The following is a 12166-nucleotide window of genomic DNA, read 5'->3' as shown; positions in this document are numbered from 1 at the left end:
GCTTTGATCATAAATATAACGCAAGATCCTAGTACCTGGGGAAAGGGATGGGTGGGAAATCTGGCCTTATTTTTAGGAAAACTACACTAAACAACTTAACATGAAATGATACCTTCATAGGGAAAAGTTAAGATTGCATTATAATTATTATGGGTTTCATCCTTTGGAAATGAAATACAGTAACTTTAAGGGTGTTCTTCTACTGGAACAGTTTCAGGCAGAAAATGAAGATGTCTGCATGTACAAGAAATTAATGGGTGAAGAGATTTCCTAAGTTCCATGGATTCTCTGCAAAATGGAAAAAAAAAAAAGGCTTATTAGTTCTCCTCGTCTAGTGTGTGAAGAGCCAGATCCTAAGATACACACGTGGTTTTTCCTTTAACAAACTCCGAGGAAAATTGTGGTTAAGAAGCAAACAAACAAACCCACCCAAGCATCCTCTCAGGATGTGACTCTTTACAGTAATTTTCTCATTAGTCAGGCCAAGAAGATGTAAGAAGATGTATTTGCCATGCAAAGGGAAAATGAGTAATCTTTTTTCTTGATAATCTTTTCCACAGAAGGTCCTCTTCATCTCTGACTTTCCCAATGGATCTCAGTCCCTTTCCTTGTATTACTTCCCAGTGGAGCAGTAGTTCCACACTCCAGCAGTGCTATGAATCAACAGCCAGGCTTCAGTGATGAGTTTGACATTCATTAATGCTAATTATTCATGCTCTGTGTATTGTATGCTTTGCATGTGTATGAACCTCACATCTCTACAGCTATTTTGTTTGATTAGCTGCGAGTTTTCTAAAATCCATTGCTTTGTATGCAAATTATCCTCTCTAATGAAAGTAGGGAAGATATTTCCAAGCCATTTTGTTATGTCGCTAAATAAATGTCTGGAAGTGGGCCTCTTTCATTTAGATTGAAGCTAGTTTGAAGGACTACTGCATATAGTGTTAAATTTAATAAATATTCCCCTCTCCAGGTCCATAGCAAGCATGGCATGAGACGTGTGGGGTTTCAGGGTGGTATTTTTCAGATAAGATTTTAAATCATGATTCTTTTGGTTAAATTCCAAGGATGGACCCATGGGAATCAGCTAAATGATGCAATACCAGACTTGATTCCTCCAGAAGGGACTTTCTTGCTGTATTCTAAATCTGATCCAGAGGAGGGCAATTTTGTGTGTGTGTGTGTTTTTGTTGGTTTGTTTTTGTTTTTTTTTTTTTACAGAAAGTGTTTCAGTTTGTTTGAAAAAGTCTGACTGAGAGACCTTTTTTTTTTAATTGAAGTTTCTGTGACAGTTGTTACTTGGGTCAGCAGAGTGCAAGGTCAGCTTCCAATTACCAGTAACTAATGGAGAAATACATTTTACTAAATCATTGCCTTCATATAGTGTCGTTGATTTTAAATTATGGATGAGGCAATGAGCATTCTCATATGCTCATAAAGCAGTTCACCAAGGTGAGCTAGACTAACATAGCTAGACTAAGTCCTTGTGTCATAATAGGAGTGCATCTATCATAAGTTACTACAGACTAACTTGGGAAGTCCAAGGGTAGTTAATTTGCATTTCATTCTGCTAAAAATACCCAACATTTATATGCAGTTCTTGTAAGTTTTTGGTTCTTTTTAGTTAGTTTGGGTTTTTTTTTTGCAGAATGTTTTTCTGAGCAGACTAGAAAGTGGAACTAAACACATCTATAAAGGCTCCTGGTTTGGTGGGAATGTTTGCTTGATTCTTGGAGCACCAGAGTAACAAAACTCAGCAGCAAATTCTTACACACATAGAGCAAGGAAATCAAACCATAGCATTTCTAGTTCTGCTTTTTTTTTGCTGTTCACCCCTAATTTTAGCACTTTTATGCTGTGAATCTAATATCCACAGTGCATATCCCTAAATTAAATCAGTTTTGTGTGATGAGGCTCATTTAGGTGATGCAGTTGTCATCTGTTTTCCTGGGGTGACTTCATGATGCTCATATCCCAATTTGTCTGTTTAGCCCAGAAGTAAGTTTTGCACCTTTAAGACTGGTTCTGAGAGCGAAGGGAGGGAGAGAAGAAGCGTGCAATTTTTTTCCACTTTTCTCCTAGGAAATCTTTTTCCTGAGCTGGTTGAGCGAGGGGTCACTTGAATTTGCTTTCTAGGGGAAACCCCTTTAGAGGTTTTCTCCCAAATTTGCCCTAAACCCGGACATCTCTGCACACGGATTTAAAAGGTTTGGCCTTTGGATGTATAAATAAATATTAGGAATTCAAGGTCTTTTGGTGGCTCAATAAGCATAGCAACATTTGTAATGCTGAGTTTCCCTGTCCCGTAGTTGCCTTCACAGCAAAACTTATCTCAGGATTTAATGTAGAGCGCAGTAATTTGTGAAAATCTTGCTTACAGCTTTGCCAACAGCCCTGCAAAAATGCTTTTTCTTAATTTTTTTAGTTCTGAAGTGGTTTTGATTTCTGACAAAATATATTTTCCAATAACATTTTGCCAGAAATGCCACCTAGAAATATAACAATTTCCTATAGAAATGAAAGAATGTGCCAGGGAAATTTACCTAAGTGTACTCCTCCGTAACAAATACAACTTGAGCTTTACTGGCATCTCCTCAGGCTCTGCCCTGCAGTATTTTCTCAAACTGTGAACCTCTTTAATTTCATTACTGTTTATATTTATGTTGTGTACCTGATACTTAGCCACAAGTGCAGAGTTCACTGTGTTTGATGCTGTACAAATGCAGAACAAAAGGACCACTGCTCCAGGGGGGCTGCAATTAAGAGAAACTAAAAAGAGGTGGAAACATGAAGAGACAGTGGGATAATGTTGGCTTTATGCCAGGCAGTATTTTCAGCACACTCACAAGCTGACTGTTGCCAAAGTTTTCTTTAGAGCATCAAAGGAGGACTGTGGAGAAAGGTAATCGGGCAGTATTGTTGATATGTTGCAACTATCTTTAGCAAGCTGCTAGTTTGGGAATATAACAATTAAGCATCCAAGCTTGCATGGCACTGTAATCAGAGTGGAGCATCTCAGTAAGGCACAAGAAGGTGAGAGAAGAGAACTGAGAAGTCTGAGCAATCAAAATGAGTTGAGTTTGTAGAAGAGAAGCAGCTGCTGTTTGAAAACTATAAAGAAAGAGAGATGGCCCAGTCAAAAAAAGGGGAAAAAAAAGAGCCAAGAGAAATTATCTTTGCAGTGGTATTTTGAATGAAATAAGACAGACAAGACTGCATCTGCCAAGGAGAAGGATGTTGTGGTAATCAAGATGAGAATCAGAGTTTCAGCTGTGTGGATGGGGAAGAAAAGTCATGGCTTAGATTTGTTATCCAGTAAGAACATACAAGACACTTCTGTTGGAAAGTACAGGTCATCTGCCTCAAGGAGGTGTTTATTAAAACAGTTGTCAAACTGTTAATTTCAGAGGAAGTGGGAGGAAGAGTGAAAAGACAGATGAAAGAGGTAAAGAATAAACTACAAGAAGGTTTTTAGCACTGCTTTCATATGCCACCATACCACAGCCAGAGGCTCATGGCATATATCTGATCATAAGGTGAAAGTTGGTCTTTTTCTTCATTATTTCATTGTTTCTCAGATCAGCAGCCTTGGTGCTGTAACGTTGAAGGAGTGTTGTGCATCCACCCTTAGAGGTGATGATTCTCATGAGCTAAACTAAACCATCAAGCCTGCAGGACTTAATAGATACACCTCTGCCTCAAGCTCCAGCAGAGCAACTGACTGGGCTTAAATTATTAGCCAAGCCCTGATCTATGGGTTTTCACCAGCCCTGTGTTTTGCTGACAGTAACCACTTTCCTAGTGAAGTTTGGTTTGATTCTCCTTCCTTACTTCATAACAACGTTTGGGTTCTTTTAAGTGTTATTTATTGAAAACACTATTGGCTAGAGTAACAAGAACATCATTTTCTCCCACTTCACGTGCATGTAAACCAGTTTATTTGTTAGTTAAGACTACAGACAGAATCGGGCAAAGAAGTGATCACGGAATTTTCTGCTCTCTGGAATACCTAAGGGTGGTAATTGGGCCTTTTCTTCTTCTAACATTCAATCCATGGAATAAAGCTTTAATGCCAATTGACTTATGTTGTTAAAAAGATACATAATTCTGTCTCAGTATTACACTTCACAGATGTAAAGCATTGAGTCCTAGTGAGTCATTACTGTATTCTGTTACCGGGTATCTTTCTCATACAGTCCCCAAACAATCTTTTCTATGTAATAATTATGAGTTCATGTGAAAGATAGCTTGTAGCTCAGAGAACTTCCTTGGAATATTTCCCTGTGAAATCTTGTTGAGAATGTGAGGGAAGGATTGCTCCAAACAAGCAAATGTTTTGATAGCTACTCCTTTTTCTTGGTTAGGTGATGAAAAGAAGTCCTGAATTCACAAAAGCTGCAGTTGCATATTTTGAGATTTTAGAAATACAGGAGAACAGTGCTGAGACCTGGGAATCCATTAGGTAGAGTGACTTTGGTGCTTAAGGAAAAAAAAAACAAACCCAAAAGCGCAACACATTTATTACAAGGGGAAGCAAGACTAACATTCCTGATTAATTTTGTTGCTCCTTCTGTTCCTGAAGTGTAAGAAGAGGAAAGAATACAAAGAGAGCTCAAAAGTCATGTCACCTGTCATGCAAAGTTGTAGATGGCATGATACCTCTTTTCTGCTAACACTATCTTGTTAAGATTTCACAATCCAAGGGGGCAGACCCGGTCTTCTGCAATAATTAGAGAAATGAAAATTCTTTTCCTGTCAATTGTGTTGCAGCAGAAGAATGTGTTCTCCTGAATTATCTTTGAGGATCCCAGAAACCTATTCTTTGCTTGGGTTGCTTATGGAAGAAAAAAAATCGAACATCCATGAGGTGAAATAACGTTTGGCTGGCTAATATAATCCTTGCTTCTTGAGTGGCACTTTAACCTCAATGCCACTTGAGAGACTGGATGAAGATTTAACTCTTATATTATCTTGGGGTCTCCGTAAAAATATCAATAGGAATTGCAATCACAATTAAATGTACTTGAATTACAGCTTCCCTTTTGTGAAATTACGGCAACATGCATCCACATCAGGAACGAGAATTTGCAATTTGTTGTTCATTGCCAGAGGTTTGTTGTTTTTTTATTTAAAGTTCAAAACTTTCCTAACTATATTTTATAAATCTGTGTTGGTTTATTACCAGTTAAAATACTTGGTGTATATTGTTACAGCCCAGTTATTATTATACACTCAACCTGGATCTCTGCATTTGTTATGCTCCTCTTCTTTGGGTGTCATGGCTGGAAAGATGACATGTTTTACATGTACTGCAAAGTGCATGTTCAAGCCCTTAAGAGCTAGTACATGTAAGAAACTAAAATGTCAGTGTGCTTGTTTGTTGACATGGTCCCTAAGTTGGTAAGTGGTTCTGCGTTCAGCAGGACATTTTCTTTTTGTCTTTGCTGTTGAAGCAGAGAAAGAGGAATGCTTCTTAGAGACTGAGACACTAGAAAATCAGAAGACAGAAATTCAAACTCTATCACTGATAAAAATGTCTAGGATAAGTTTGGGCAAGGTCTGGTGCTCTTCTCCCTTTTTCTCCTTTGGCAATATCTCTTCTCCTATGATCTCTCTGTCTCATCTGTTTAGACTGTTTGCCCTACTCTGGAGAACTGTTTGTTATTTTATATTTGAACAATACCAATTTTAGTTGGGCTTAATTTATCACATCAGTCATCTCTGTTCTCATTTGGTGTTCAGTTGCTCTTCCTGTTCCAGTGCATGGCAAATACTTACTTGCACTTGTTTAAAAAAAACTTTGTTTTCTAGTGAAGATTTAAATTTTTGATTAGTAAAGTTTGAATACAATTGTCTTCAGCATCTCATTTCCTTGGCAATTGAAAGCAGATATTGTTTCAAAAGAGAGGGCTATAGCACAATCCTGTAAATCAGACTTTACCTCAAAAGGATTTAATCACTACTGTGTGACTGTCAGGATTTTTAGATTTTCAAGGAATGTAGAAAAACCCATCTACCTCTCCATATTTTCCATTTGCCTAACTTTAAATCAGGACCTTTTTTGGTACTTTAAAATTAAATTGAGCTGTGTGGTTATTCTTTTGGGGGGATAGATTCCAAGTTTTCAGGCCCCTGATCTTTTGATTTAATATTTCAGCACACAAAATATAAACCCATCTAGCTGCTTTTCCAAATACATGGAATATCTGACTGCATCCTGAACCTAATGTTGTTGATGGCTTCCCTAAGATAAGTTATGGTATCTTGATTTCTTTTCACTAGCCATATTCTAAGCATAAGAATTTAGGAATTTACTGCAAGGTGAAGTTGTACAAAACCAGAAAGGTTACAGATCAGCATAAATGGGTGGTTGTGTGTACTGATCTAACAGAATATTTGAAGTAATTATATTGAAGCTGATCCTGTTATGGCTTGGTATTACAAAGAACAGGAGGAGAATGTTTCTTTTGTCAGAAGATTGCTTTAGTAGTTTATGGTGACTTCTGGTTTTTGTTGAACTACATAAATTAGATCTGCATCACTGGGGAGCATCCAGAAAGTTCTCAAGTATCATTGTTGACCTTTAAAAAATTACAAATTTAAATCTACATTCTTGTAGATGAGCTAGGAGTGCAGAGGTTTCTTTTAAAGTCTCTATTTGACTGTCTGCTGTGGAAAAGAGCTGTTGAAACTACAGAATTTTGTTGATGCAGAAGAAATAGGAGAAATGGGTTAAGACTGGGGCTAGAGAAGTTATCATTAATTTGAGCAGAGTATCTTGGTTTGACAGCATTTTTGTGTTCACTTGCCTGAAGAGAAAACTGCTGTAGAGGATAAAAGGCCAAGGCAAAGCATCCAAGTGAACTATATTTGTTTTATAGAAAATTTAGGTCCTGTAGCTCTTCTTCTGCCTCTTCCTCCTCCAGAAACAAACTCATGTGCCTTTTGCCCCAGATTTGTTTGTTTGCCAGTAATTAATGCTTCAGTATTCCACAGCCTTGGTTCTAACTGGATCAGGACACTGGGGAGCATGACAGCTAAAAGGAAAGAAGTGAGTCCATTCTGATCACTGTATGCTGGGAACTGAAATACTTCTCAAACAGATGTTGCCTACAGGAGTGGTTTAAAGTGTACGGAATATGCATTACTTGAGTTTCATTTCTTTTTATCCTTAACATTTACTTCAAAATGTTCTGATCAGACTGAAGTTATTTATGCTTATATAAGTAACAAAAGAAAATTTGCACATTTACAAATGAAGTGTGATCACTTGGTAGTTTCAAAGTTTGCTTTTGTTGTTTTATTTGCTTGCCTGTGACTTTCACATTAACAGCATGCTTATTTGCAGATGTCACTTTAAATAGTATTTTTCAAGAGTTTATTTTTCTTAGAAAACAGATGTCTGTAATTATCTTCTTTGACCTTGAAACTTATCAAAGTCAAACAGGTAATCATCCAATCAGATGAGGTATCATTATCAGAAGAAAAGTAATTATAATCTGAATATGTTTGAACATGATTATTACAAGCTTTAAACAGTTACACTTCTGATTGGGGCAGAACTAAAGACATTATCACTTCATAATTCACATGATGTAACTTCACTTGCTCTTGTCATTTTGGAACATGAAGAGCTAAATTTATTGAATAGTCTAGTTCTTAAAACTTGAAAAAAAAAAAGTTTCTCACACCCTCTCTAAACCCAGAAGCATTCTCAAAATCTTTATACTGAAATTAAGGAAAACTCCATTTGTAAGCACAAGAAATAAAACACAATTGAGAGCAATCTCTGAAAGGACTGAGGAGTACAGTATGTGTTTCTGTATGAAAATGCTTGGAATTAAGTGAAGCAGAAAAAACTGTTGGTAAGTGGAGAATGGAGAATATATGGGGAGAATATATGGCAGCCCTTAAATACACAGGGCTGCCCGTGGTAGAAGTTTTGTGTGGTGCTTCCACCTGACAAGACAGGTAGAACTTGAGCTTAAAGCTCAGAAGTCACACTAATATCATAGCCAGAGATATTTTCTCATTTCAAGAGAAAATTCCTGAAGAGATTGTACCTGTTGAAGTTCCTGTGAGTCTGAAGAACAATGTGACCACGTTCAGTTGCTGAATATTCCTGCTCTGCACGAAATAATCGTGATGGTTGACTTTGCCAAGTGTGAGCCAGCAGAGCCAGAACCAGCTGACACGAAAATGCTCGCCAGGGGATAGTCCAGATTCTGCTTAGAGTATTTCAGCACTGTGCTTTATGTTCAAATTGGGTGGAGCAGAGTGATCTGAGAAGCAGAATCCTTCTGCTTAGGATTTTGATGGTCCTGCACAAAATGCATGTGTGGAGTACGGGCTGGCTCATCAAGCAGTTTCAAAGAGGGCAGAAGCTTCCCAGATCCCTGGGGAAATCTGTCAGAATTATCTAACTGCAGTGTTGGCCATTTCTTGGATCTTGCAGATAGCTGAGAAAAATTACCAGCATTAGATTCTCAGTGGACCATTTGAAAATCAAATAATTTTAAAAGATGAGGAAACAGATTCTTTCATGGCAGGGTATGTCCTGTGGTGATATGAATGGGTTTGGGTTTTTTTTTGCTTGGGACATGCTTCAGAGCTTCACAGAGACTTGTAACACCTGGAAGATGTCTTGGTGCTTACCACACCTCTGAAAAGGAATCAATACTCTCACACATTGTTAAGAATTATCTGAAGGCTACCAATCTTAATTAAAGCAAAATAAATGGAAGTCGTTCTGTAAAGAGAGAAACCACTTCCAGCATAACCAGTGAGACAAGAATTTGCTTGGAGGAAGAGGGAGTAGGGAGGCTGGAAATTCTGCAGAACTATCTAACTTGCCCCAAAACTCACTGGCTTGCAGATTTTTGAAGGGCTCCATTCCCATAACAGAAGGTTTATCGGTATGTGTAACCGTATTTCACAGTCCCTGCATAGGCTGGGTGAAAAAAGGAAACCGTTCCAGGAGCCAACTGCATGATTTAACATTTTTCAGCGCTGAAAAGGGAGTTTGTGCACTTTCCAAATCAGCCATGTCTCAGAGTCCCTCTGATGCTGAGCATCACTATTAGAACTTAGTGTTTGACACAGAACACAAATGATGTTGCTGGTTTGCTACAGGAAAGATCTAAACTCTCCGTGGAGAAATGAATTGCACTGTCTGAAATTTACAGCAGTGATTAAACGTACACAACTTTTCCACTGGTATCTGTAAGAGAGAAAGGTTATAGGCAGGAGATGAAGTGATGAGGACTTTGCATTCAGATGTTCTTCCTGATAATAGAAAAATGAGTATTTTGATGTTGCTGCTGCTTCTAAGTCCAGGCATAAACAAAATAATGCTGCAGGTGTCTGTAGCCACTGTTGCAGGTGGTTTGTTGTCTTTGCATGCTGGAGAGCAGGGAAGTGACTGTTCAGTAAAAAATGTGACTGCTGCAAAGAAAGCACAGTTGTCATTTTTCCTCCTTGCTTGTCAGAGGTAGAAATATCTCCGTCCCCTGGAAGAAGGAACACAGAGACCAGAATTAGCCTCTACTGCAGTTAAAAGCTTCCATGATACTAGAATAATGTATGACTAGCAATTTTAGTTTCTAGTAATGAATTAGAACAAAATGTTCATATTCTACTCCTGCCCTTCCATATCAGGGATGAACTAGAAATACCCTTTCCTGATTTGCTAAAAGAAATTTGGGAGAGAAGGAGAAAAAAAGCTGTACAGTGACATGGACAAGATGGAAATCAATTTGTGTTTTTATCATGGAAATGCTGAGATAAAAATGATAAAACAATTATTCTTTAAGTCAGTTGTTGAGTTGCCTAATTCTTGTTGGACTTAAAACTGACATTTGGGACCAAGATGGGAAGTGTGTCAGTTAATGATGAAATTATTTGGCATGCAAAACCAGGTTTTCTTTGGGCTTTATGGAATTAGGTCCTTTTAGCAGTAAGAAAAGTGAAAGACTAGAAGATATTGCCTGCAGTAGCATGGTCTTCATGGAGAAGAGCTGTGGAAAAGCCAGCTCAGGAGATGAGAGATTTCCCTGCTGTTGCTGGTGCCTGATGTAGAGTCTAAGGCATTTCTAAGTATAGGTTAAGTACAGGAGAGGCAAGAGAGACAGCTCGTTAAAGCACAGGACTGATTAAAAGGCAGGCTGGGATTTTTGAACGACACCTCTTTGTCCCTAGTACATTCAGAGAAGCACAATTTTATATATATTTTTAGAAGAGAAATCTTATCTTGCCAAAGAAATAGTCAATGTTGTTTTTGCAGTGGCACTTTGAAGGGAACAACATCCTGTGGTGGTTTGGTCCAGGTTGAAGGGGCAACAGTGAGTTTAGTTAACCAGCTTCCTTTGGTTTATTTTTCTGAATTTGCAGTAATTTTGAATTTGTTTTACTAATGCCATCGCTTCACAACTGCAACCTTGTGTAAGTTTGGAGAGTGAGTATTGTCAGGATTTATCCCAGTCCTCCAGTCAATAAAGTTTGGCTAGTCCTTCTAAATTCTTTCTTGTCTACACATCAGTTTATAATAAAGATGGTCTGTAAAATTCTTGGGCAAAAAGGAGGTCTCCCCAGACATTCCACTCTTCACAAATAAGTGAAATCCATGTAAACAATTTATTTTATAATGAAGAATTTCTTGTGCACTGTCCATGTTCCAGTCATTTAACTCCTTGATCAACACAGAAATTCAAAACCAGATTGGATCTATTTCTTCAAAAACATACTAATAAATTCTCCTTATATAATATTTACAGAGTTTTTTTGAGCCAAAAAGCAATCTGGTTTACAATTTGATTACTCTCAAATGAGTAAAGCAATGCTGTAAATATGAAAACAACCCTAATTGTTGATTATTTAACTTTTCTCTTATTTGTAGCTTTTTTCCCCATTTCTTCAAGACTATGAATATTTAGATTAAGGAAGAAAACATTCAGGTTGTGAATGAGTGAAAATTGTTTTACTGATGGGTTTTCTTTCTATTTTATAAACAAACTCAATACCTGCTGCCATATTTCAGGTATTTTAAATTTCCTTCATGTGCAGTTTGTTCCCTTCCCTCTCACTTCTTATTTATCAAATTAAATCACAGAAGTATTATTGCAGAAATACCTTAACAACCTAGTGCAGCCTATTGCTTCTGTTACTGTTCTGCTTCACTACATGCCCATAAATCCATTTAGTTGAACTAAGCTTCATCTTGTTGGAGGTATCAATCTTTTTACCCCTCAATTTCCTTGTCTTACCTATTGGGTTACTATTGTAAATGCAGGTGAACCCGGTGGGAAGAAATGCTGATGTCTGACTCCAGTTCAGAAGGCTGAATGATTTCTTTATTATAACTATGCTATAATACATTAATATACTATTTAAAGGAGATACTAAAACTACAAACCTACTTTTTCCAACTACCATACCTAACTAACTCAAAACTTGTGACCCTGTTTGCCAGAGTCCAGACACAGGTGGATTGGATTGGCCACCAGGCTCAAACAATCCTCACCAGAATCCAATCAAGCAATCACCCCAGGTAAACAATTCTCCAAACACATTCCACATGGGAAAAACAAGGAGCAGAAATAGAAATTGTTTTCTCTTTTTTTCCTCTGTGCTCCTCTATGAAAAAATCCTGAGAGAGAGAAGAATGTGCCTGCCACAGGTTACAGCTGCTTGGCTCTTTCCACAAAAAGGTACTTTTCTTTGGTCTGAAATATTCCACTGTATCATCTTCCCTGTCCTTCCTGCCCCCTACAGCTACTGTGGCCACACTTCCTTTCTGAGGAGGGAGTCCTTCTGGGCACACCAGGAACATAAGTTTGGAGACTTACTAGAAATGGCTCTATAATTAAAAGTGAGTCCTGTTTGGAAAATACAAAACTATAGGCAGACACTGAACTTCCTCATATGATTTATTCTCTAAATTATTTACATTCCAGGTTATGAGAATGAAATAAATTGTATCCCCTCTTTTTAAGGTCAACAGTTTGGAGCCCTGGGCTGTTACAGCACATTGGTATTTATAGACAGCCAAGTGTATTCATGGAGCTCTGTTAATTGAATAATAAAACTAGTACATGTCTCCCAGTTCAAAAGCATCCATTCTTTGGATCCAGTGGCATCTGCCTCAGGGACTCAAACCATGCAGTAGTAG

This window comes from Vidua macroura, chromosome 4, assembly GCF_024509145.1.
Source record: "Vidua macroura isolate BioBank_ID:100142 chromosome 4, ASM2450914v1, whole genome shotgun sequence".
NCBI lineage: Eukaryota > Metazoa > Chordata > Aves > Passeriformes > Viduidae > Vidua > Vidua macroura.
Note: the sequence above shows the minus strand (reverse complement) of the source record.